Here is a 21,075-nt window from a genome sequence, read left to right on the forward strand (position 1 = left end):
GTGCGTGAGTTTCATCCTTCTTGCTCCTGACTTGGTGAAACTGCAGCAGCAATTTTAGTGTTCCCCCATAAATGGCACCGCAGAAGCTCACAGGGGCAGTTGCAGTGCTGAATGATCTCAAACCCTCGCATTTCGGGGCAGCAGGTGGGATGGTTATTGCCCCTCTTCTCCTTCCCTATCCTATGCATGTAGCTCCGTTAAAAGAAGCCACAACAGGAAGGAGTTCCCAAACCACCCCGCCTTGCATAGAGAATCCTCTCCTTCCCACTGTACCGGACCAGGAACTGTGGCTCCCAAACAATCTAAATCCCCAGGCATTCATGCCAAAACTCCCCACAGCCCTGAGGTTGCCCAGGTGGAGATGTTTCAAAAGCGCTTTCCTGAGGGTTTCCAGCAGTCTCCATGGGCAGCCAGGGGGAAATTCCTGGGCCAAGGGCCAGGATGCAATGGGGAGGGAATGGGGGAAAGCCAGAGATTAATTGATTTTTGTCCACGAGAGGCCAGGGGCAGCCGCCTGGCCAGTGCCACTCGGCTGGCGGCGACTGAGAGCAGCGAGAGAGGCTCCAGTTATCGCTCACCATCGGCTGCTCCAGGTCACACCCGCGCCTTTGCTCCCAGGAGAGGGCAGAAAAAGGGGCAGAAAAGGGGGCAGGAAAAGGGCTCAGCACAGGCAGAGGGTGGGGGTAATGGCCAGGGAAAGACAAGGCCTGCTTAAATGCAAAGCGGGAAGCAGGGTTGCTGGAGGTGGCCAGGAGAAGGATGCTTGCTCCAGGAGAGCACCCCCAGTCCTCCTGCATCAAGACTTCCACTGCAGGCAGGACTAGCAGGCAGGAGCACGTCCTATCAGGCTCAGCTCGACATCAGCTCACTGGAGATGGTGAAGAATTGATCTGAACTGTCAGATAAGTCACATTCCTGAATGTGAACCTGAGAAGCCATAGTACACAAAACCCACCTCACTCTCTGTTACCAGCAATTTTCTGACCACCAGGAAGGGCTCAGGAGAATCTGAGTCCCAGTCCAGGACTGGCTGTGGCTGCTGTCCATCAGCAGCTGTCACCTCCATGCTGCAGGATGACCATGGACTCATGGATGGGGAGCTGGGTGCATTGCTGTTCCTCTCCTCTGAAGCCCGTGCAGAAACTTCCCTGAAGTTTAAATAGATATTTCTGATGCATTATGTGAAAAAAGACATTTTTACGACAAGAGTAATGGACCATGATGGGGTTTAATGTTGTTGCAAGCCTGTACACATGGTCTTCCCAATGCAAAGAGCACGTGAGGTATTACCAGAGGACTTCCCAAAGAGGATAAGATATGAAAGGAGAGGATAAACCACGGTGCCAAGTATCCATATGGCAGCACAGCATTTGTGTTGGAGGCAGAGACAAGCCACAAAGTTCAAAGCTCCAAGCAGAGCTGCTCCAGAGTTCAAGGTCCCTCCCACTTGATGGGATGATTCTGTCAGCTATAGCTGCAAACCATGCCATGGGCACTGGCATGTGCTCAGCAGGGCTGGGGATTGCCTTCCAGTCTGACCCACGACTGAGTTATAAAGTCCACATTTGAGCCACTCCAGCATTTTAGCTCATCACAGTTTCTAAGCCATTTCTGCATGAGACATGGACACCGTTAAAGGTGCCACAATGAAGAGTGGGGTCGCCAGCCCATGTGGGTCTGAATTCCTTCCTTTCCCTAAATCATGTCATCTGCCTGAGCATCCTTCACCAGCTTCCTAACATTTCCCATCCATCTCGGCCATTGGAAACCCTTTGGATCTCCCTTTTGTTTACAATGAGTAATGGGCAGGAGTTAACAGAGGTTCCAGAGGAAAAGGTCAGTGTAGTTCAAGCAGCATTAGGAAGAGACTCTCAGCCCCGCTTTGATCTGCAGAGGATTTAAGCGGTCAATAAGGCAGCGAGGGGAGCAGCAGCATGGCCCAGATGCCCTCTCGGTGGAGCTGCTCCCAAGGCCCCAGTGGCTGTCCCAGCCCCAGCAGGATGCAATTCCTACCAGTCCCAGGGGTTTATGGCCGGGGAGGGCATGAGTCACCGGCCCCGTGTCTGGCGGTGCCATGCACGGCTCCCCGGCCGCCGCCGCAGCCTCCGCGCGTGTTTGCAATTGCTGAGGCAGACTGTTTGCTCCTGCCACGTCCAAGGCAATCCAGTAAAAGTTTACAAAGGGCTAGAGCTCAATCGTGAGCTTGTGAAAACACCGGTCTGGGCTCCACGGCTCTGCGGTTCAAAGTCTGGAGTGTGCCCCGTCGATTTACACGCGTGTTTGTTTTACGGCTGAATGGGAGTCATTTCACCGAGATCGACCTTCCAAGAAAATGGGGTGAAAGCCCTTGAGCTGGAGAGAGTGGGTGGGACTTTTGCTTTTTAACCTTCAAATGCGTTGGGCTGATGGATCCTGCCCAAGTACAGCCAATAATGTGACAGGATGAGGCAGGATGACGTGCTGGAGCAGGGCTGGATGCGCAGCAACTCCACTGCCTGGGTGACACTGAGTCAGATACCCAATGGCTCAGCTGGGACAAGATTTTAAGAAGCATTTCCATCTCCTCAAGGTGGAAAGACCACATCCCAAAAAGGGAATTTTCTTTAACATCATACCAGCATAACCCCCAATGTTTATATCATCTGAGACGACAAATGCCCTGTATGGATGCTCATTCCATATTCATGATGGCATTTTCCTGGCTTATCCTCATCCACTTTCAAAGTAAAATCAGCTAAATTTGAAAAATGTGCTGTCATCATAATAGAGCTGGTTTTGTACAACTTTGGCAGAAAAATGGCATGAGCTCACCCAGCATGAGCAGCCACGTTTGTTGTGGACCAAAAACCTGCCCCATCCATGGAGTCTCCAATGCCTGCCCTTCTCTTTCTCTCTTTGCTTGGCCTCTACCAGCAGGATACATTTGGGAGAGCTTTTACTAAATAAGCCCCATAAATGAAGTTGCTCAGTATCATACACGTCTCCTGCTGGTTCCCCAGCAGGTTTCCAGATTAGAGGGGGGGTGGAAACACCAAAAAGAAATCAAAAGAAACCAGATGCTCAGGGGATTGATTATTCCTGCATGATCCTTCGGATAAATAAAGTGTTTGGAAAGTTCTGAACACATATTTTGATGCTGGGAAATAATTAATAAAAAGCAGAGGGCAGAAATAGATATGGCTTCAGGCTTCCCAGATGCCAGGGAATGATGTTAGGTGAGGTTTTCTAGGAGTCAGAGGAGGGCAGAGGGTATGATGGGCACCTACCACCCCATGGGCTGTGAGGTTTCCACGGGTGCCTCCAGCTGAATCTTTTTTGGGATGGGTCAAAGGCAGGAACAGACAGCAGCTCTTGCATTTTCCACCAGGTCCCATACGAAGGACAGCTGCAGCCTGGGCAGAGCCCCTTTACATCCTCCCCTAATCCACTCACACCCTCTCGATCTGGTTCAAATAAGTCACTGTGTTTCTCCCGAGCCCCAAGCAGGGATGCACATGTTCCTGGGTGAGGGGAAAGCCTTGGAAATGGGGTCATGAAAGGATATGGCTGGGAGAAACCACTCATCAGGCGAAATCCAGGGCTGAGCACCCGCCTGGAGCTCACATGGGGTGGCTCAGCAGCAGAGGAGCAGCCACGCTGCCAGCAGCTGCCTGACACAGCTCCTCCTCCCCGCAGAGACAGCCCAGGGACGGAGGGGAGCAAGGAGCAGGCAGACCCCAGGTCACTCCACGGTCCCCTGCCCAGCTGCCCCCCATCATCCCACCTGCAAGGGCTGGGGTCCCTGGGCTGGACCCAGCTGGGGTGGCCATGAGTGCGATCCTGGGAGAGGCAGGACAGTCCCCTCCCTGCCACAGCACACCCAGCAGAGTGCTCAGGGGGCTAAAGGCAGCACGGTCAGGGATCCAAGGACACGGGGCTGCTGGAGGAGATAAGCTCTGGAAAAGGTTGTTAGCCAGAGAGTCTGGACATGCAAAAAAACCATAGGGAAAATGCTGTAAGGGACTAGGTAAATATTTCAAGTGGTGTTTCCATTAACTCCACACTCCCTTTACAGATTTTCCTTGGATTCAAAGTTGGATTCAAAGTTGCCTTTGGTGAGTTTTTGGTTCTTATCTCAATTCTAAATATTAAAGTCCTTGAGTCAATTGAGTCTAATTATTTAGAGTGTTGTTTCAGTGATTTATCCGAGCAACACAAGACAAAACGAGGGACTATTTGTGAAAGTTTGTTTGAAGCACTTACAGGAAAAAAAACATTTCTGAAAACCTGAATGGATTATTCTTTATTAAGGAAAAAAAAGCATATGTAATTTTCAGGAGCTGAAATGAAGTGTGTAATTTTTCTGAAAGAGTTTGACAGTCAAAAGCTCTGAAATGAGTAACCTCCTGGCCCCCCAGCAGTATTCCTGCAAATCTTTCTATGCTACTAATAAGTGTTAGCATTTCTATTATATTTACCATTGTGCAAAATGCATTTCTGCCATCAATACCTTCATTTATATGAGCCTTTTTGTTGTGCTTTCATTGTTGATATATTCGAGCTATTTATTATTACTTGTTTATTTAAAATCACTTTGCTATGCTGCCTTTATATTTCTTGGCTACATTCAAAATACATATTTAAATAGTCTGTGCCTCCAAGAGGAACGATATTAGTGATAAAACACTCTGTATTCTCTCACATCTCTCCCAGTGAGTTCTTCTGCACATTTTATAATCTCTGTATGCTTCCTTGCCCTCTTTTGCAAAGGCTTTAATTTCTGCTGTATTATGCGGGTTATAAATACCACAAAGGAGATATTGATATTATTTGTTTATAAGACACCTCACACATTTGCAGCTCAGGTCCAGAGGTTCTCCTATGGCACAGCTAAGAGAAATGCCAGGTATTTTTAGGGCAAAATTCCCATCTGACTTTATAACAGAGATATTTCTGCTCTGCAATATTTGCTTTTAATGATAACGATTCCAGCTCTGATGATAAAACCCGAAATCTTGCAACAAGTGTTTCTCTTTTTTTTTTTTTTTTTTTTTCTTTTCCACTACTCCTGGGGTTGTGTGATTGAGCAATTATCTCAGCTTTTATTTGTTATCATCTTTTTATACCTTGTGGCTGCCAAGAAGAGCTTGAAATGGCGAGCTCTGCTGTTTTGGGTGTTTGAAGGCGTTGAGAAGGGGCAGGTCCCGAGGCAGGGTTCTTGGGGCTGAGGCATAGTGAGGGGTCCTTCTCCACGGTCCCAGGGGTGGTGTTGGGGTTCTTCTACAACACTGGGGGATCCTGCCTCCAGTTTGGGCAGGAATTTGCTGCAGGGTCCAGCCTTGTGCCCCCCAGGCTGGCTCTCCCCCAGCCTTCCCCTCTGAGTGCAGTGGGATATCCACTGAGACCCACGATTAGTGGGTTCTGCCAGGATGTTGTGAACCAGCGGGGTTTTTTTAGCTTAAAATACCCCTCAAAGAGGGCTGAGTGCTTGGGGGAGGCTGCAGGGTGCCAGGAGCATGCACAGCGGATGGGGAAGGTGCAAACATCAGGAGCAAGCAGCCGCAGCTTCCCAAATCATCCCCGGGGCTGCACAGGGAGCACACAGAGAGCCCCCGGGGAGCATCCCCGAGCCTGGCACTGCCCCGCCGTGTCCCTGTGGCGATGTCCCCGCAGTGCCAGCTTGGGGACCCGCCGTGTCCCTGTCCCGCTGTCCCCGCAGGGCCACCTCAGAGACCCGCCGTGTCCCTGTCCCGCTGTCCCTGCAGTGCCAGCTCGGGGACCCGCCGTGCTCCTGTCCCCCTGTCCCCGCAGTGCCAGCTCGGGGACACGCCGTGTCTCTGTCCCTCTGTCCCTGCAGTGCCAGCTTGGGGACACGCCGTGTCCCTGTCCCCCTGTCCCCGCAGTGCCAGCTCGGAGACCCGCCGTGTCCCTGTCCCCCTGTCCCCGCAGTGCCAGCTCGGGGACCCGCCGTGCTCCTGTCCCCCTGTCCCCGCAGTGCCAGCTCGGGGACCCGCCGTGTCCCTGTCCCCCTGTCCCCGCGGTGCCAGCTCGGGGACCCGCCGTGTCCCTGTCCCGCTGTCCCTGCAGTGCCAGCTCAGAGACCCGCCGTGTCCCTGTCCCTCTGTCCCCGCGGTGCCAGCTCGGAGACCTGCCGTGTCCCTGTCCCTCTGTCCCTCTGTCCCCGCAGTGCCAGCTCGGAGACCCGCTGTGTCTCTGTGCCGCTGTCCCCGCTGTCCCCGCGGTGCCAGCTCCGCAGTGTGACCTGTCAAGAGCAGGGTCAGCCGCGGGTCAGCCCCAAAGAGAGAAAACAGCGATCCCTGCCCTTATCAGCGCTTGGGACACCCGTGGGGTGGCAGCAGGGGATGGCCCGGGGGTCACCCCAGGGTGACCACCCAGCAGCTCTGGCGGGGGAACGAGAGCTGCAGGCAGCTCAGTCCCGTTGGGTGCCGGCTCCCACATCCTTACAGCTCTGACATGAAGCCAACACACCCTGAGAAACGGCGAGTACCTGCCCCACCCAAAACAAGGTGCTTTTCCAGCCAGAATTATGTCAGATTTCGTGCCTGAGCCAGCAGGGAGGGGAGCTTTGCTGATGCACAGGATACCCCTAAAGAAGGCTCTGAATCCTGCCCGGTTTTATTCTCCTGCACCTTGCAACCTGCGACTATTTATATATTCAAGGCTTAAAAGAACAAAGCATTTAATCCTGTGCTTAACATCAAGGCCGCCAGTAGTTCCCCTGACACTGAAGGAATTGTTCCCATGTGGAGCACCAAGTCACAGCCTGCTGTGTAGGGACCCAGACAGGGCCCTTCTGCTGCCCTGCTCAGAGACATTCTGGGACAAGTGGGCACAATTTCAGAAGAAACAACGCCACCTCTGAGAAGCAGCCTGGGGTTTATAGAAAACTCAGTATCATCCAGAGCTGGGGTAAAGCAGCTGTCTGAAATGAGTGCAACACTCAGTGTTTTGGAGGATTTCTCATTTTTCCTGGGTTCTGGGGAACTGTCTCCGTTCCACTTGCCTCTGGAAGAGGCTGTTTCAGTTCTGCACCTTCCCTTGTGCCCGTGCCCCTTGTCAGAGCTGCTGTGCTGGTGCTCCATCTCTCTCTATTTTTCCTTTAGCCCAGCTGATCCAATCTGGGAATAAAAACAGAGGGAAACAGATGGTCCATTGTACACTCTGCTCCTGCCTGCACCAGCTCCCCACAGCCGGCTGCTGGGGCCAGCTCTTGCCTCTTATTTTCCATGTTTCAGGTTAAATGCATGTGCTCAGAGGAATGTGGGCAGGACAGCTTGTGTTCCTGAGTGGGGGAGCACCTCAATCACCCCCTGATTTGGCATGGTTTCCCTGCTAGAGCTGAAGAAATTGGGTGGGAGGCGATCACTGGGGCAGGGATGGGTGTCCTTGAGCCAGGAGCCCCTGGGGTGCCTGCAGGTGAGCTTTTTGCCAGCCCTATTAATCACTGAGGACCATCTTAGGTGCTACAGCAGCTGGAAAATTCTGAAGTATGATTTTTGACATCAGTGGATTATGTCTATCACCAAAAAAAAAAAAAAAGGTAATTTTTACACCTGCAAAGAACTGTGTGCTCCCACCTTCCCTTCACAACTTTTATTGTACCGTGTAATAATTCATTGACACAACATCAGCTTCAGTATCAAACTCTGCCTCCAATTAGCCCAACTCCAGAGAAGGGTCTGTTTCACTTCTGCACAGCAAGCATTGGCCCCATCCAGCACAGCAAACACCAGACACAGGCAGCTGGGGGCTCCTAACCCTGCTCCCATTTTCCGGGCTTTCTGCCTACCTCGGGAGACAAGAAAAAGCAGAAGGCTGACCCCCAGCATGATGAATTCCTGCTGAGCTTTTTCCCATTAACTCCACTAAGGGTTTAATCCTGGTTTTCAGAAGCTGGGTGGCTGGTGGGGACTTTTGGTGGAGGCAGGGGAGAGAAGACAGGGTGTTAACATGTATTTCTGATTAATTACAGTGTTCTCAAGAGTAAGTGAATAATAGTACTGGTCAGAGCCAGGCATCACACAGGTCTCAGCCCTGCAGAGTAAATGGTGTCTGAATTGTGAGTAATGTTGACCTGGCAGAGGCCAGATAAGATATGGATTTTTCATGTCCAGGACTGGACAGAATTCCACATATTGATAACTAAATGCACCAAAAAATAGGCAGCACTTAGCACACAGCTCTTCCTCACTCTCAGAAATCACATTCAGCTGGGTTACGCAGCAGAAGTGCCCAGCAGGGCAGGTAATTCATAAGAGAACAATTAGGAGATTAAATGGCCTCAATGACTTCCAGCCTTGCTGCCTTTCTTGGTACAAAAAGCATCTTTTCCTGTTCATCTGGTGAAAGCCAGGGGCCAAATCCTGCAACATCCAGCAGGGATTTCTGCAGGCACCCTGACAGTTCCCAACTGGAATTACATTCCAGTGCCACCAGAGAAAATCACAACTAAATAAGTGCTACTGTGAAAATTATGGCAGAGTTGTGGAGAGGATGGGGTTGTCCCTGCACCCTGGGTGTGTTTGGTGGCTGAACACTTTCTATGCATGCTGAGCCAGCACCTTTTATAAATATCTCCTAAATTTACCCACAGCTCTCAAAGCCATCTCACTCTCCTATGTTAGAGCTGCCCAGAACAACTAAAAATTCACATGGCTGTTTTTCAAAGCACAATAATCTGCCTAAAGTCAGCTGCTTTTGTTTTTAGTCATCTTGAAAACATGAAGATACCCCATTGCTCTGAGAACAGGCAGGAGGAATGCAACAAAATGAATCGTTTGACTTTCGTGGTTTTATTTTGGTATATATTTCATATCTATAGCTCATATCTATATATGATATATATAATTCTATTATTGACCTGTTCAGATGTTTCTCAATGGAAAATGTTCAAAATTTCCAGTTTATGAGCTGTTCTTGGAGGAGAGGTGACTTTTTGACACTGATTTGGAATGAAAAATGGTTTGAATAATCCAAGTTTCCTACAGAATATAAACTCCACCTTCCAGCCAGGTCTGGGAATGATAATTTTCCTCCTACTCCAGATTTTCTCACTTATTAAAAAAAAAAAAAAAGGAAAAAAGAAAAAGATAAAATTTATTATATACATTTGAGCCTCTTACATTTTTGCCAGGCTAAGTGATGGAGGAATTGCTTCATCCCTTCTGATGGCACTGGAGGAGATGCTGAGAAATGAGCTGTGTTTAATTGCATCCTTCTATCAGGAATCTGCTAAAATTAAAATTTGTGCTGAATGAAAATAAGTATTTCCCCAGGAACATCACTCAGCACCCACAGCATGGTGGGAACAGGTCCCACACTGCCTCCAGCAATTCTCCCTGAGGATGTCACCCCTGTTAACAGAGAGACACTCAGGGGTGGGGACAGCTAAACCAACCTTAAATATTTTAGCACAGCACATCCACTGCCTTCTTACAAGGTGTCAGAATGAGACATGACTTTTAAAATGGTGGTAAAACCACAAAACCAAACAGAAACTCGAGGTCACCCCACCTTCTCAGCACTGCTCTGTGCTGAGCTTTGCAGATGCCCCAGCACTGCTCTGGAGCATCTGCTCCAAACCTGAGTGTTGTAGGAGCTTTCCTGCTACATCAACAGCTTTCTCTGGCTGGTGTTGGGTGAATGGGGCAGGTCAGAGCTCTCAGAGATTCACTTCAGACTTTGCAAAGTCAGGAAGATTGTGTCTATTCCGTATTAAATATTTTCACCTGCAAACTAGAGTTAGGAGCCCGTTTAAAAAGCGTGGGCTTTAGAAAGCGTGGGCTTTAAAAAGCATGGGCTTTAAAAAGTGTGGGCTTTAGAAAACATGGGCTTTAAAAAGCATGGGCTTTCCAGCCCAGCACAGCAGCAACACACAAGGCAACACCAAATTCTTCTTTTGTGAATCATGAAATAGATGCTGCCTTAATGCTGCTGGGTGTTTGTAAACTGGGAGCTCTGCCTGGAGCCAGGTTTGACCCGCTGGCATTCCAGTCCTGGCGTGGCTCATTGGAGGTGCCCGTGCTCCACACTCTGCCCTGTCACCAGGAGATATGGCACACAGATGGAATGATCATATTGGCCTCCAAAGGAAAATATTTAACGCAGAGATGTCAATGGAATATAGAAATGATGGTTAAAATCCCAGAAGCCTGCCTTGTTTTTGTCTTTTTCCTTTCATCTAGCACTTTGGGTCATGCCATCACTTATACGCCTCAGCCCAAACAGGCAATTGCTGAGTTAAGAACCTGGAGTTCAAAGTGAACCATAAACCTTAGTCTATAAGATAAATCATACAAATTACTTTACAGAAATAAATAGAACATTTGGGAGAGAGGTTATCTTCTTGCCTTCAGTTTACATCTCTAATGACTGTAAGTTCACAAATGCATTCTGTCAAGAATATAAACATTGCTTTTATTATACCAAAGACAGATATTTATGACCAACTTTTACAGTATGGCCAGCCAGCTTAGAGGAAAGCCCTGGAATCTAGGCAAGAATGTAGAAACTTTGTCATGATAGTTATTAAATTTGTGGGCACCTTTTGAAAGCACCAGTGAACTCTACTCAGAAAAAAACTTCACTGTGTGGGTTAAACTGCAGAAATAAGGTTTTAAAACAGTGGTCAGGGCTGAGATTTGCTAATTTTTCTTTGTGCAAGTGGTGCTGACATGCATAAATAGGTGTTCCACACAAACACACCCAGGTGGGATTTCTCTAGAACTTTGAACTCCTCTTTCCCACAGTTCTCAATGATTTTATTATTGCAGCCTTGCACAGGGCTGTGTTTCAGGGCACAATCCTTGCTCTCCTGCTCTTGTTGCCAGAGGAATTTCATTTGGATTAGACTCGTCACTCAATCCTTTTTTTCTATGGCACAGTATAATAAGAAAAAAAAAATATGTTAGATGATAAAAAGGTTTTTGCTGAAGCTGGGTGTTGGAGAGGTCAGGGAAACACGGAGTCAACACTAAAGGGTGTTTTACACCAAGATCCCAGCATGGAAACTGGTCCCAGTTTGTTTCTTAGAGTGCTACCTCATGCTGCTCTGTCCAGACCAAATTAGAGTCCCAACAAACCAAAATATTTTTTAGTGCTCTTTGAAAAGCTCCTCTTGCAAAGCAGGGGAACAGCTTGTGTGAGATGCAGTTTGGGTACCTGACCCGAAGCTGCTGTCATGCAGGAGATGGGGGTAGAAAACATTTTCCTTGCACAAATCCAGGAATATTGGAGTGCATTCCTGTTGTGGAACTCTGGCCTCTCCTCCTTGCTCTGTCTTCAGGATAAGGCTGGCTGGGGAGAGCTTGGGCTGTCTGGGGCAGGAGGTCCTGCCTGTGCCTTGGGAAGTTGTGACATCAAGTGTTGTCACTGCTTGATGGACTCAGGGTGCTCCTGGGGGAGGAGAGAGCAGATCCAGGTCCAAAAGGATAAGACAAATACCTCCCTGAGCCCCAGAGGCAGCTCCACAGAGCAGCGAGAGCATTTGGGCTCTGCTCCATCTCATCTCACTTACCCCTCCAAAACAGGTCCCTCTGAGCCCAAGCTAAGCTTAATTAGCAAAGCAAACGTGGGCACGGCTCCATCCCCAGTGCCTGGGCTGTTTTACCTAAGCCCAGGGGAATTCCCCATCTCAGCCAAATCAGCCCCTCTCCAGAGCCCTCTTCCCTCCCAGAAAAAGTGCCTGGTTTGGAGCAGAGAGGCTCACACCAAAACCATCCTGCACCACGTATCCCTGGGCTGCACGTGTTCTGGGAGTGCAGCAGTCATGGATAAGGTATGAGAAATTGGACATGAGGCTGCATTTCCTGCTCGTGCATCTGCTGGAAAAGCTGTTTGGAGCCTGCTGCTCCATCCAGGGATTGTTTCTTTCCTACATCATGGTAGTCACAGTGTCTGTGGTTGGTTGGGCTAAGTTATGTCTGGGAAGGGAGGGAAAAGAAGGGAAAGAAAGGGGAAAAAAAATGGAGAATGTTGAAGACAAAAGCATTTAAGCCCAGACACGTTTGTGAGCATGTGTGTGACACATTCATGGGCTGCTCTGTCAGAAGCAGGGATGTAAAATCTGTGCCCCCAGTTGTGCTCAGTAAATCAAAGGGTGGAAGGGAAGAAAGGAGGAATTCCTCAGCTCTGGCTACACCTGCAGCCCTTGCCCAAATGTTGCTGGCGTGCCTCCCCTTCACAGGGCAGTCTGGGGAGCAGAGCAGCTCCCAGTGAGGATTTCATCTCCCCAGTGCCCCCCAAACCCTCAGCGCAGGAACCTGGGTCAGCACAGTGCTGGAGGATGGGCTGCAGGTGCTCCTCAGTGCTGATGGCAGCAAATTATCAGAGACCCAGAGAGCTCCGAGCTTCTGCCCTGGGGACAGCAGCTGGCTGGAGAGGAGGGAGAGGAGGGACCGGGAGGGTTTGGGCATGGGTGAGTTTGGAGCGGGCAGTTTTGTGAGGCACAGCAGGGCTGCATCTCCACAGAGGGCCAGCAAACAGTGGCAGTGCCAGTGTGCCCAGTGTCACCAGTGCCACCACACCCAAACCTCCTCCCAGCTCCACTGGGGCACGTCAGAGAGTGCCAGCTGCTCTCTGTCTCCCCTCGCACCTTTCTGCTTTGCATACAGGGGCTGTGATAGAGATGAGAACCTCACCTCTGCTGTATAAACCCATTTAAAAACCTCTCCTGGCAAAGGGACATCTCCACTCCCTCACAGCAATGCACCAGAGGGTGTTTTGATAAACTGATTGTATCCACAACTCAAGTGGATGGAGGTTTCTGGAAAAAGTCCAGGGATTTTCTCCTCCATCTGACATCTCCCATCCAGGCTCCTCCCTTTTGTTCCAAGCAGAAGTGTTACTTTCCTCCTCTTTCCTCACCTTTTTTTTTTTTTCTTTTTCCAGAGGGAATCAAGATACAGGATAGGAAGGAACACAAATGAACAAACAAACAAAAAGCCAAGAGAAATTATTCTTGCATTGAATCATGCAGAAAAAGGCCCACTCCTTTCAAATGGAACTGAACAGCCAAGAAAATTCTGAGAAAAATGGGATTCAATGGGAGAAGTGCAGGGAACAAAATAGATTTTGCTTCACTGGGGTTGTTTTGCAGGAAGGCCCATGACCCCTCCAGCCCCTGCTCCTGTGCCTCCTGCCCTGAGAGCTGGGACCAGGAGCACAGACAGACCCAGCCTGGGACCAGGGGCACAGACAGACCCAGCCTGGGACCAGGGGCACAGACAGACCCAGCCTGGGACCAGGAGCACAGACAGACCCAGCCTGGGATCAGGGGCACAGACAGACCCAGCCTGGGACCAGGAGCACAGACAGACCCAGCCTGGGATCAGGGGCACAGACAGACCCAGCCCTCACCTCCATCCTTGAGATCTCCCTCTGTGCAGAACCAACCCACAGATTGGTACAGGGATTAATTAATAATTTGACTTAAATGGTGTCTCAGGGCTCTTCATTACTTCACTGCTGGGTTGGAAGCACCAATAAAAACGTTGTGTTTTAGCACAGAACTGAGAGCAGGAGCAGTTAACTGTGCCCCTGCTGTGGGTCCCTGCTTCAGCAGAGCCTGTTCCTTGCAAGAGCCAGACAGATCCAGCCATTCTCCCCACACTCCTCTCTCCTGCACTGGAGCCACCCTCTCAGGGACTCTCCTCTCCAAAATTAATCACAACTTGCATTAAAACCAGTGCATCTTAATATGAGCTCTGTCATAATCACAGAAAGATGAGGAATCTGGATGTACACAGTGAAAACTTCTCTTTGTTGCAGCCATTTCTAACACAAAAGTATTCCAGGATTATGTCAAGCAATAAAAACAGGCCAGGACAACTGTGATTATCCATCAAAATGAACGATGGTAAATGTTTTAATACAATGGTTTACACAAGAAATAGTATAAAAATACATCTCTCAGGCATCTTACCTGAATTATAAATGAAAACAGAGCCTCAAATAACAATAACAATGTAAAACAATTTGGGAAGCCTTTTCTAAGCAGCACCCTGGTTAGAGTCCAAAGAAAATACATGCAAAAATATATTCAAAATCCCATGCTTTACATTGACTTTGGCCAGCTCCCAGTTCTTGGGTATAAAGCTTCGTCCCAAAGTTTTGCAAGTAAAACAAGTTCTTTGAATGAGGACCTGATCCAGCCAGCTGCTGAGCGTTCTCCTTTCTCACTGAGGTCATCCACATCCATGGTTTGCAGGACAGACCTAATGAATAGGTCAAAAAATATTCCATAACAAAATCCATCACATGAAACTCACCGAAAAATGAAACTTTCAGGATCCACCCCTTAGTTGTGTAATGCTTTTTTTTGTTTTGATTTTTTTAAATTAAAAATAGCAGAGATTTGAATACTGAAGTCACTGTTGGAAACTGTTCCAGCATCTCAGTGACCATGAGGCCCACAGAGCTGGATGATGCTCTCAAGGTTAAGGCCAAACCCTCCCTGCTCCACTCATGGGAGCAGCCTGATGCTTGGAAGCAGCTTCTGGAAATGCTCCTGCACACAAGCTGCCCCTTCAGCACAGCCCAGGATTGGGCTCTGAGCCCTTAATCCCCACAGGGAGAAGTGGAACACTGCACACAAGATGTAGCAACAAAATAGATTTAGTTCAAGGTTAGTCTCAAGAACCCTTATCTGATCACTGACAGTAATTTATCACACAGAACCCATCATTAGTGTCAAGCTGTTTTATTACCCACTAACTTAACACTGTTTTACCAAGAGTCAAGTGTGATGTCACTCATGTTAAAGTAATTTACAGCTAATAGATATGAGGTAGGAGTCAACGTTGGCTCGCTGAGCTCCTTTCATACTCCGTGCTGGCTCCTCTCATTTTGCTCAGTAGGCAAATGAGGGAGCAAGGAGAGGCAGCAATAAAGGGGAAACCAGCCCAACAGCTTTGAATTCAGCATCTTTTACTTTGAGTACAAGAACTCACTCAAATACATGAATTCTGATATCCAAGAGCTGAAATGGAAAGTAAGAATTAAGAGTCAATAATTACTTATCTGGTGTGTGGGACAAGAAGTGTGGAGTGCTTTGACCTTGTGGAAGGTCCATCACATCAGCAGAGGGAGAATCCCTCCAGAAGTCACATCATGTACCCCCAAATCCTCCAAAACCTGTCTCACCAAGAAAGAATAAGCTTGGGCTGATTTGACACTGCTTTTTCAGCAGTCTCAACTTTGATGGTGAGAGCTCCCCTAACTCGGAACACAAAGAGAAGTTACAGAAACCTCGATAAGGTAGTTTTGTTGCAAAAAAATTGAGACAATTGTGCATGAACTTTGTTTTCCTTCCCTGCCTTCTCCATCTCTCCAGCCAATTCTGTTCAGCCTTAAGGTCAGCCCCAGTGCAGACTGTGTTTATAAGAGAATACATTTCCCATTTCCAAGCACTTGCCATCTCCTCTAATGAATCCTGTGCTGACGTCTCCAGGATCCATATTCTTAGCCTGCTAGACATTCAGAGATAATCCTGACTAATGTGTATATATTCAAAGAGTTTTATTGTGGAGAATTGTACATTTGGGTTAAGAGAAAGGGCATCCTATATCAGCTCACCTCTCCAATTTTATACCCATTAAAACCATTTAAAGTCACTGTATCTGCTCCTATTTCCCCTGGAAATTCCTAAAGTTTTGGCTATTTTCATGGTGACTTCAGATGGTCCTGGAGGTGTGACCCTTCGAGGGGCTGCAGAGAAGGTCTCCAGGGATTAAATTTTAACAGTTCTTGGGCTCTCAGGTAAATATGCTGCTCTGACAACACACCTGGACTGTAAATCATTGGAGCATCTCTTTTGTCAGCTCTGTCAATAACTGTCCTGGTCTGTAAATTCTGTTTGGTCAAACAACTCTTGGAAACACAGGATTCCAATGGTGACCTCTGTTTCAACCCACAGCACCAATTGTATGCAGATTGGCCACTGGCCCCTGAAAGGAAGAGCCCCAGTTTTTGGCTGCAGGAAGGGACCAGCTGACCAGATGTGAGGCTGAAGGTTTGGAAGAGCTGGACAATGGTTAAACTCTACCTAGAGATTGGCCTGGGTACAGTCAGATGGGATAGACATGCTCATAATTTTCTTCCTTTCCATGGGGAGCTGAATGAAAGCTTGCCAGGACTTCTGCTTCTGCATATCTCTGCTCTCTTAAAATCATTCCAGAGGTTTCTTGCAACACATGGCTTTGCTCAGGCTGTTCCTGTGAAATCTCAAAAGCCACCAGGAGATTGTGAGTGGCCCTTTGCTGTGTTCCCCCTGGCCACAGCACTGGTGGCTTCCACGGTGCTGGGAGAAAGCAGCTGGGCAGGACCAGCTCCTGGATAGGACTAAAACTCTCATGGTGCAAAGCCCAGGTTCTGGCTTGACTTTCTATTTGCAAAAGCAATAAAAAGCTTTCATCTCTTGCTTCCCAGCTCCAGAGCTTTCCACCATTCCAGAGCTTTCCACTCCATCTCTTGGGCAGCCCAAAGAGACAATGAGGTGCTTTGCTTCCCGCTCTGGCCAAAGCAGCTGCTCTCCACCTCTCTCTCTCCATACCACCTCCCCAACTAATTGGAGCTGTGCTTTCATGCCAAAGCAGATGAAAAATGCAGCTGGTGAGGGCTGAGAGGTTGTTGAGGAGGTGAAAAATCAGGCTGGGAGAGGTCAGGGATGCAACCAAAAAGGCAGAGAGGAGTGGGAAGGGAAGTTCCATGAGGTAGAAGAGATTTGCTGACCCAAACCAAGGCAGCTCAGATGCGGCAGAGAAGCTGTGAAAGGACAGCACAGCCTGCAGTGAGTGAGGGCAGGAAGAATATTGGGCACGGGATATTCAAATGAAGCACAGCACAGCAATGCAGGGAGCATTGGATTTAGTTCTAATAGGTAGAGAAGGCTGCACCATTCATTTGTCACATCCTCTCAGTACCTTGCTTATGAGAACTCACAGTGCCATTTCTCCCTCATGAAAATTGGTTTTAGACTCATAAAACACACGAGGAGAGAGATGTAAAATGAGAAGTAGCTCATAATGCAGATGTTATCCTAAATTCATCTCTAGGACACCTGTATCAAATCCAGTGGAGGACTTCCACCAGAGGTTCATTCAGACCTGCATTTGGAAATACACATCTGTGTGAGGCTGGGCTTTTGAGTTAGGAACTTCACACCAAGCCTGAAATGGGAAAAACGAAGTGCTTCTAGTTACAGATACCAAATAAAGCAGAAAACAAACTTTAGTAGCATAGGTTATTTAGGGCAGAAATTTTATAAGATGGGAAATTCTGTCCCTGTTAGTGCAGAGTTAAATAAAACTCCAGGAAGTAAAAAGAGAGAGAGTCATGTTTTGGGACCATGCTGTATTCTGGGCCTGCAGAATCAAATCCATGCAATCTCCTGATTAAAACAACAGATTTCTGCAAACCTTCAGACCTTGGAAGAGGAAACCACCTTCTGTGTAGCCAGATTCTCAAGTGGCTGGATTTACTAAGTGCATAATTTCTCACTATTTGTATTTTAAATCAAAAATCTCTTGCTTCCTTCTACTCTCTACACACATGAAGGGATTTAAAAAGTGGAGATCTGGATAAAGCAGCTATAAAAAACACAACTGATTTATCCCACAGTGATACAGAGACTCCTGTCCTGAACTACATGTGGAAGTGGCCAGGTAGACTCACCTGCAGGGGACAGCCTCCAGACCCTTCACAATCCTTCCCTCCAAGCAAAATGCTCAAAGAACCAGGAATGATTCCAGATGGGCAAGAGCTACAGAAACCATGAGGAAGGTACCACAGGTGTCCCTTGCTGCAGGGACACTTGTGCAGGAGGTGAACACAACCAAAATCTGTACCTCTGTTCCTTGGGCACTTTGGGCAGGCAAACCTGCACATTCAGGAGCCACAGACTATCTAAAATCCAGAAAGCAAACCTTGAGGTGAGCGAGTGCTGTCTCATTTTCAAGGCATGGGGTTTGATGTTGTATTGAAAATTTAAAGTCTTTCCACCATGAAGGCTGGTTGGAAGCATATCCAGCTGGAGACCAGGGCCACAGCACCAGTCAGACAACTTCTCAGCCCCCCACTTTTCTCCAAGGTAGATGAAATTAGCAATGTTTCCTCAGAGTCATTGCACTTCTAAGGAATAACAAATCTGAGGGTCTCCCTATTTGCCAGATGGATTTTTCTTTTTTAATCCTTGACATGTTCCCATTTTCAGTTTCCTCTCAGCATCCCACATAGTGAGGGGCTCTGTTTATGAGAACACTGCTGTTGATATTGGAGCTCATTACTCCAGAGCCCAAAGCTTTAAGGAAAAACACCCAGTATCACGAGCCTTGAGATGAAGAAAATGAGCTCACACACCAGAGATGTCCAGCTGGGAGATTCCACTCTATGGAAACACTGTACAAATATCTCCAAATGACTTGGGCACCAACATCACACCTCCCAACATTTAGCAGTAACATAATGGTCCCAATTTCCTTCCCTGGCACGGGAAGAGGAAGATCCTTTGCACGTTTCTCCCAACCAAGCAACAACCAGGTTACATCATGACTTTGGTGGCCGAAGCTCCTCGCTTTCCTCCCTCCCCCACCCCAGGAACAATGGCTAACTGTTCTTTTTCCATCTATAAATTTGTCTGAGTTAACAGTTCCCAAGATCTGGCAGCAAGCTGGAGCTGGGAGTGAGCTGAGAGATAGGAGAGTGACAGTCTGAAATGAAACACAGAGCTGCTGGGCCTGCAGCCGTCAGACAGGAGCCTGGCTCCCTCCCTTAAAGATTAGCGAGACTCCTTCTCTGGAGCCCTCTGCATTCCCCAAAATCCTAGCAACAAAGTGCTGTCTCTCAGCCGCCAATGAATCATGTGAATTTAACCTTTCACCTGGCCACAAAGAGGTTAATATACCAAAATAGCCCTTTTTGTTTTTTTCTTCCCCCATTTATTGCCCATAACGGCAGTGGGGAGCACGGAGAAAACCCTGCCTAGCTGGGCAGGCCCTGGAAGTGGTTTGATATCAGAGCTCTGCCAGCACCGGGCTGGCATGCCCAGCATCAGCCCACCAGGCTGGAGTTTGTACAGGGAAATAGTTTCCATTACAGAGTACAGGAGATTTTTGCCTCTCCTTGCCTGGCTGGTGCCTCTCTGTGCCCTCAACCCCACAAACCTTTACCCAGGGCATCCCCAGCATGCCCACAGGGCTGGGTCCTGAGTTATCCACTGCTCCTGCCCGTGGCACAACCCCTGGAGAACCTCCCAGCTGGGCTCAGACCCTCACCCCTTGCAAGATGCTGAGCCCTCCTAGGTCTGTGCATTCTCCTGGGGCTGGAAATCCTTGTCTTTTGGGCTTGGGGCAAAGTTAGAGCCCTCAGAGTCCCCTGCAAAAAGCAAATGTGCAGACCAGTTTGGCCATCTGCAAAAAAATGATGTGGTCTGTCCCTCACAGGGTATTCCTGTGCTCACTGGGCCTGCCATGTCAGCCTGAGGATTTCCTGACTGCTCTGCAACTTGGAGCTTCTGTTAAATCCACATGGAAGGAAAATTAATTGTAAACAATTTAGGTCCAAATCACACAAGCAAAGGTCACTTTTAGGAGGCACATGCCAAATTACCCATCTGAGGGGGGCACACGTTGCAGTTGGCATTTTGTACCCTTTAAATATTGAAGGAAAAGGGCTGATTTGTGTTGCCATTTTTGGGTCATGAGAGGCTGGAGGAACGGCTGAGACTGAAGCATCCCAGTATAAGGGATCTGTAGGGGACACAAGCAACATCATCTCTGCAGGACACCTTTTATTTCCCATGCTGGTGAAACCCTTGTGGGCTAAGGAAGAAAACAGGATCTCAGAACAAGAGGGGGGAAAAACCAAATACTTTCCCCCACCTCTATCACAGCCCCCCTTGCTGAGAGCCACAGCCACATGCATATAACAGGAGATAAATATTTTTGGCAGACCCTGCTGTTTATTTAACCCTTTTGAGACCCAGCTCTCTGGCATGCCCTCACTCTTCCAGGCACAAAACCCGTCTGTCCCTGCCTGGCTGAGCTGGGCCAGCTCAGTCCTTGTCCACAGCCTCGAGCTGGACAGGATCTGGCTGTGTCCATCACAGCCCTGCCTTTGGAATCAGCCTGGCCTCGACTGCAGGAGGTGCCTGAGCTTGGTCCCCGGGCAGGAACCAGCCCATCCCTTGGAGAGTGGGTAGGAAAGGGCTGGGGGTAGAATGGAGGGCTTCAGACCTGGGAAGGTGGACTTGGGAATGTGTCAGCAATGGAGAGCAGGGGATGCAGGAGATGAAGGCCCCGTTGGTCCCCTCCTGTCCATCTCCCTCATTCACGGGCGGGGGAAGCAGCTCCTGGGAGACCCTTGTGCCCCCGAGCAGTTTGTCCTTGGTTGGGAGCTGGGAGCAGAGCCGGGGAGCAGCCCGATGCCCCCCATCGGGGCTGAAGGGATCAAATATGTGATGGGTTTCTTCCCTTTACACCGGGTGGCTCAGGACAGGGGGATCGGAGGGGCCCGGTGCCGGCTGGGGAGGCGGTCCAGGGCAGAGCTCGGAGGTCAGAGCTCACCCTGCCCGGCATCCCCGAGGGCAGGGGGCTGTGAAACACCTCTGAGCCCCGGGAGAGGATGCTGCAGCCTGGAGGAAGTAGAGGAAGGAAAGGGGACATCATTAATTGTCGCCTCCCAGTGCACTGAGGGGAAAGGTAACCGAAGTTTCCACGCTAGGGGTGAGCCTTGCTGCCCTGCCCGGTGCAGCACGAGCGGGAACGTTTCTGCCCTTCTCTCTCCACTTGTCTTTTCTTTTCTTTCTTTCTTTTTTTTTTTCCCCTTGGCTTTTCCGTGGGGGAAGGGGGAGCTAAAAGCCCCCTCCGGGACGGCGCAGGACGCTCCCACGCGTCCGGCCCGCGCAGGACTCACAAATCAGCCGGAGCAGGATTAGGGCCGAGGGGCCGGGGCGCCGGGCAGTCTGTCCCGGCCCGGGGGAGCCTCACCTGGAGGGGTCAGGGCTCCCTCGGGGCCGTGTCGAGCCGCACCGGCCCCTCTGGAACTCAGCCGGAGTCAAGCTGTGCCTGGACGGGGCGGTGA

Source organism: Motacilla alba, chromosome 20, assembly GCF_015832195.1.
Source record: "Motacilla alba alba isolate MOTALB_02 chromosome 20, Motacilla_alba_V1.0_pri, whole genome shotgun sequence".
Taxonomy (NCBI): domain Eukaryota; kingdom Metazoa; phylum Chordata; class Aves; order Passeriformes; family Motacillidae; genus Motacilla; species Motacilla alba.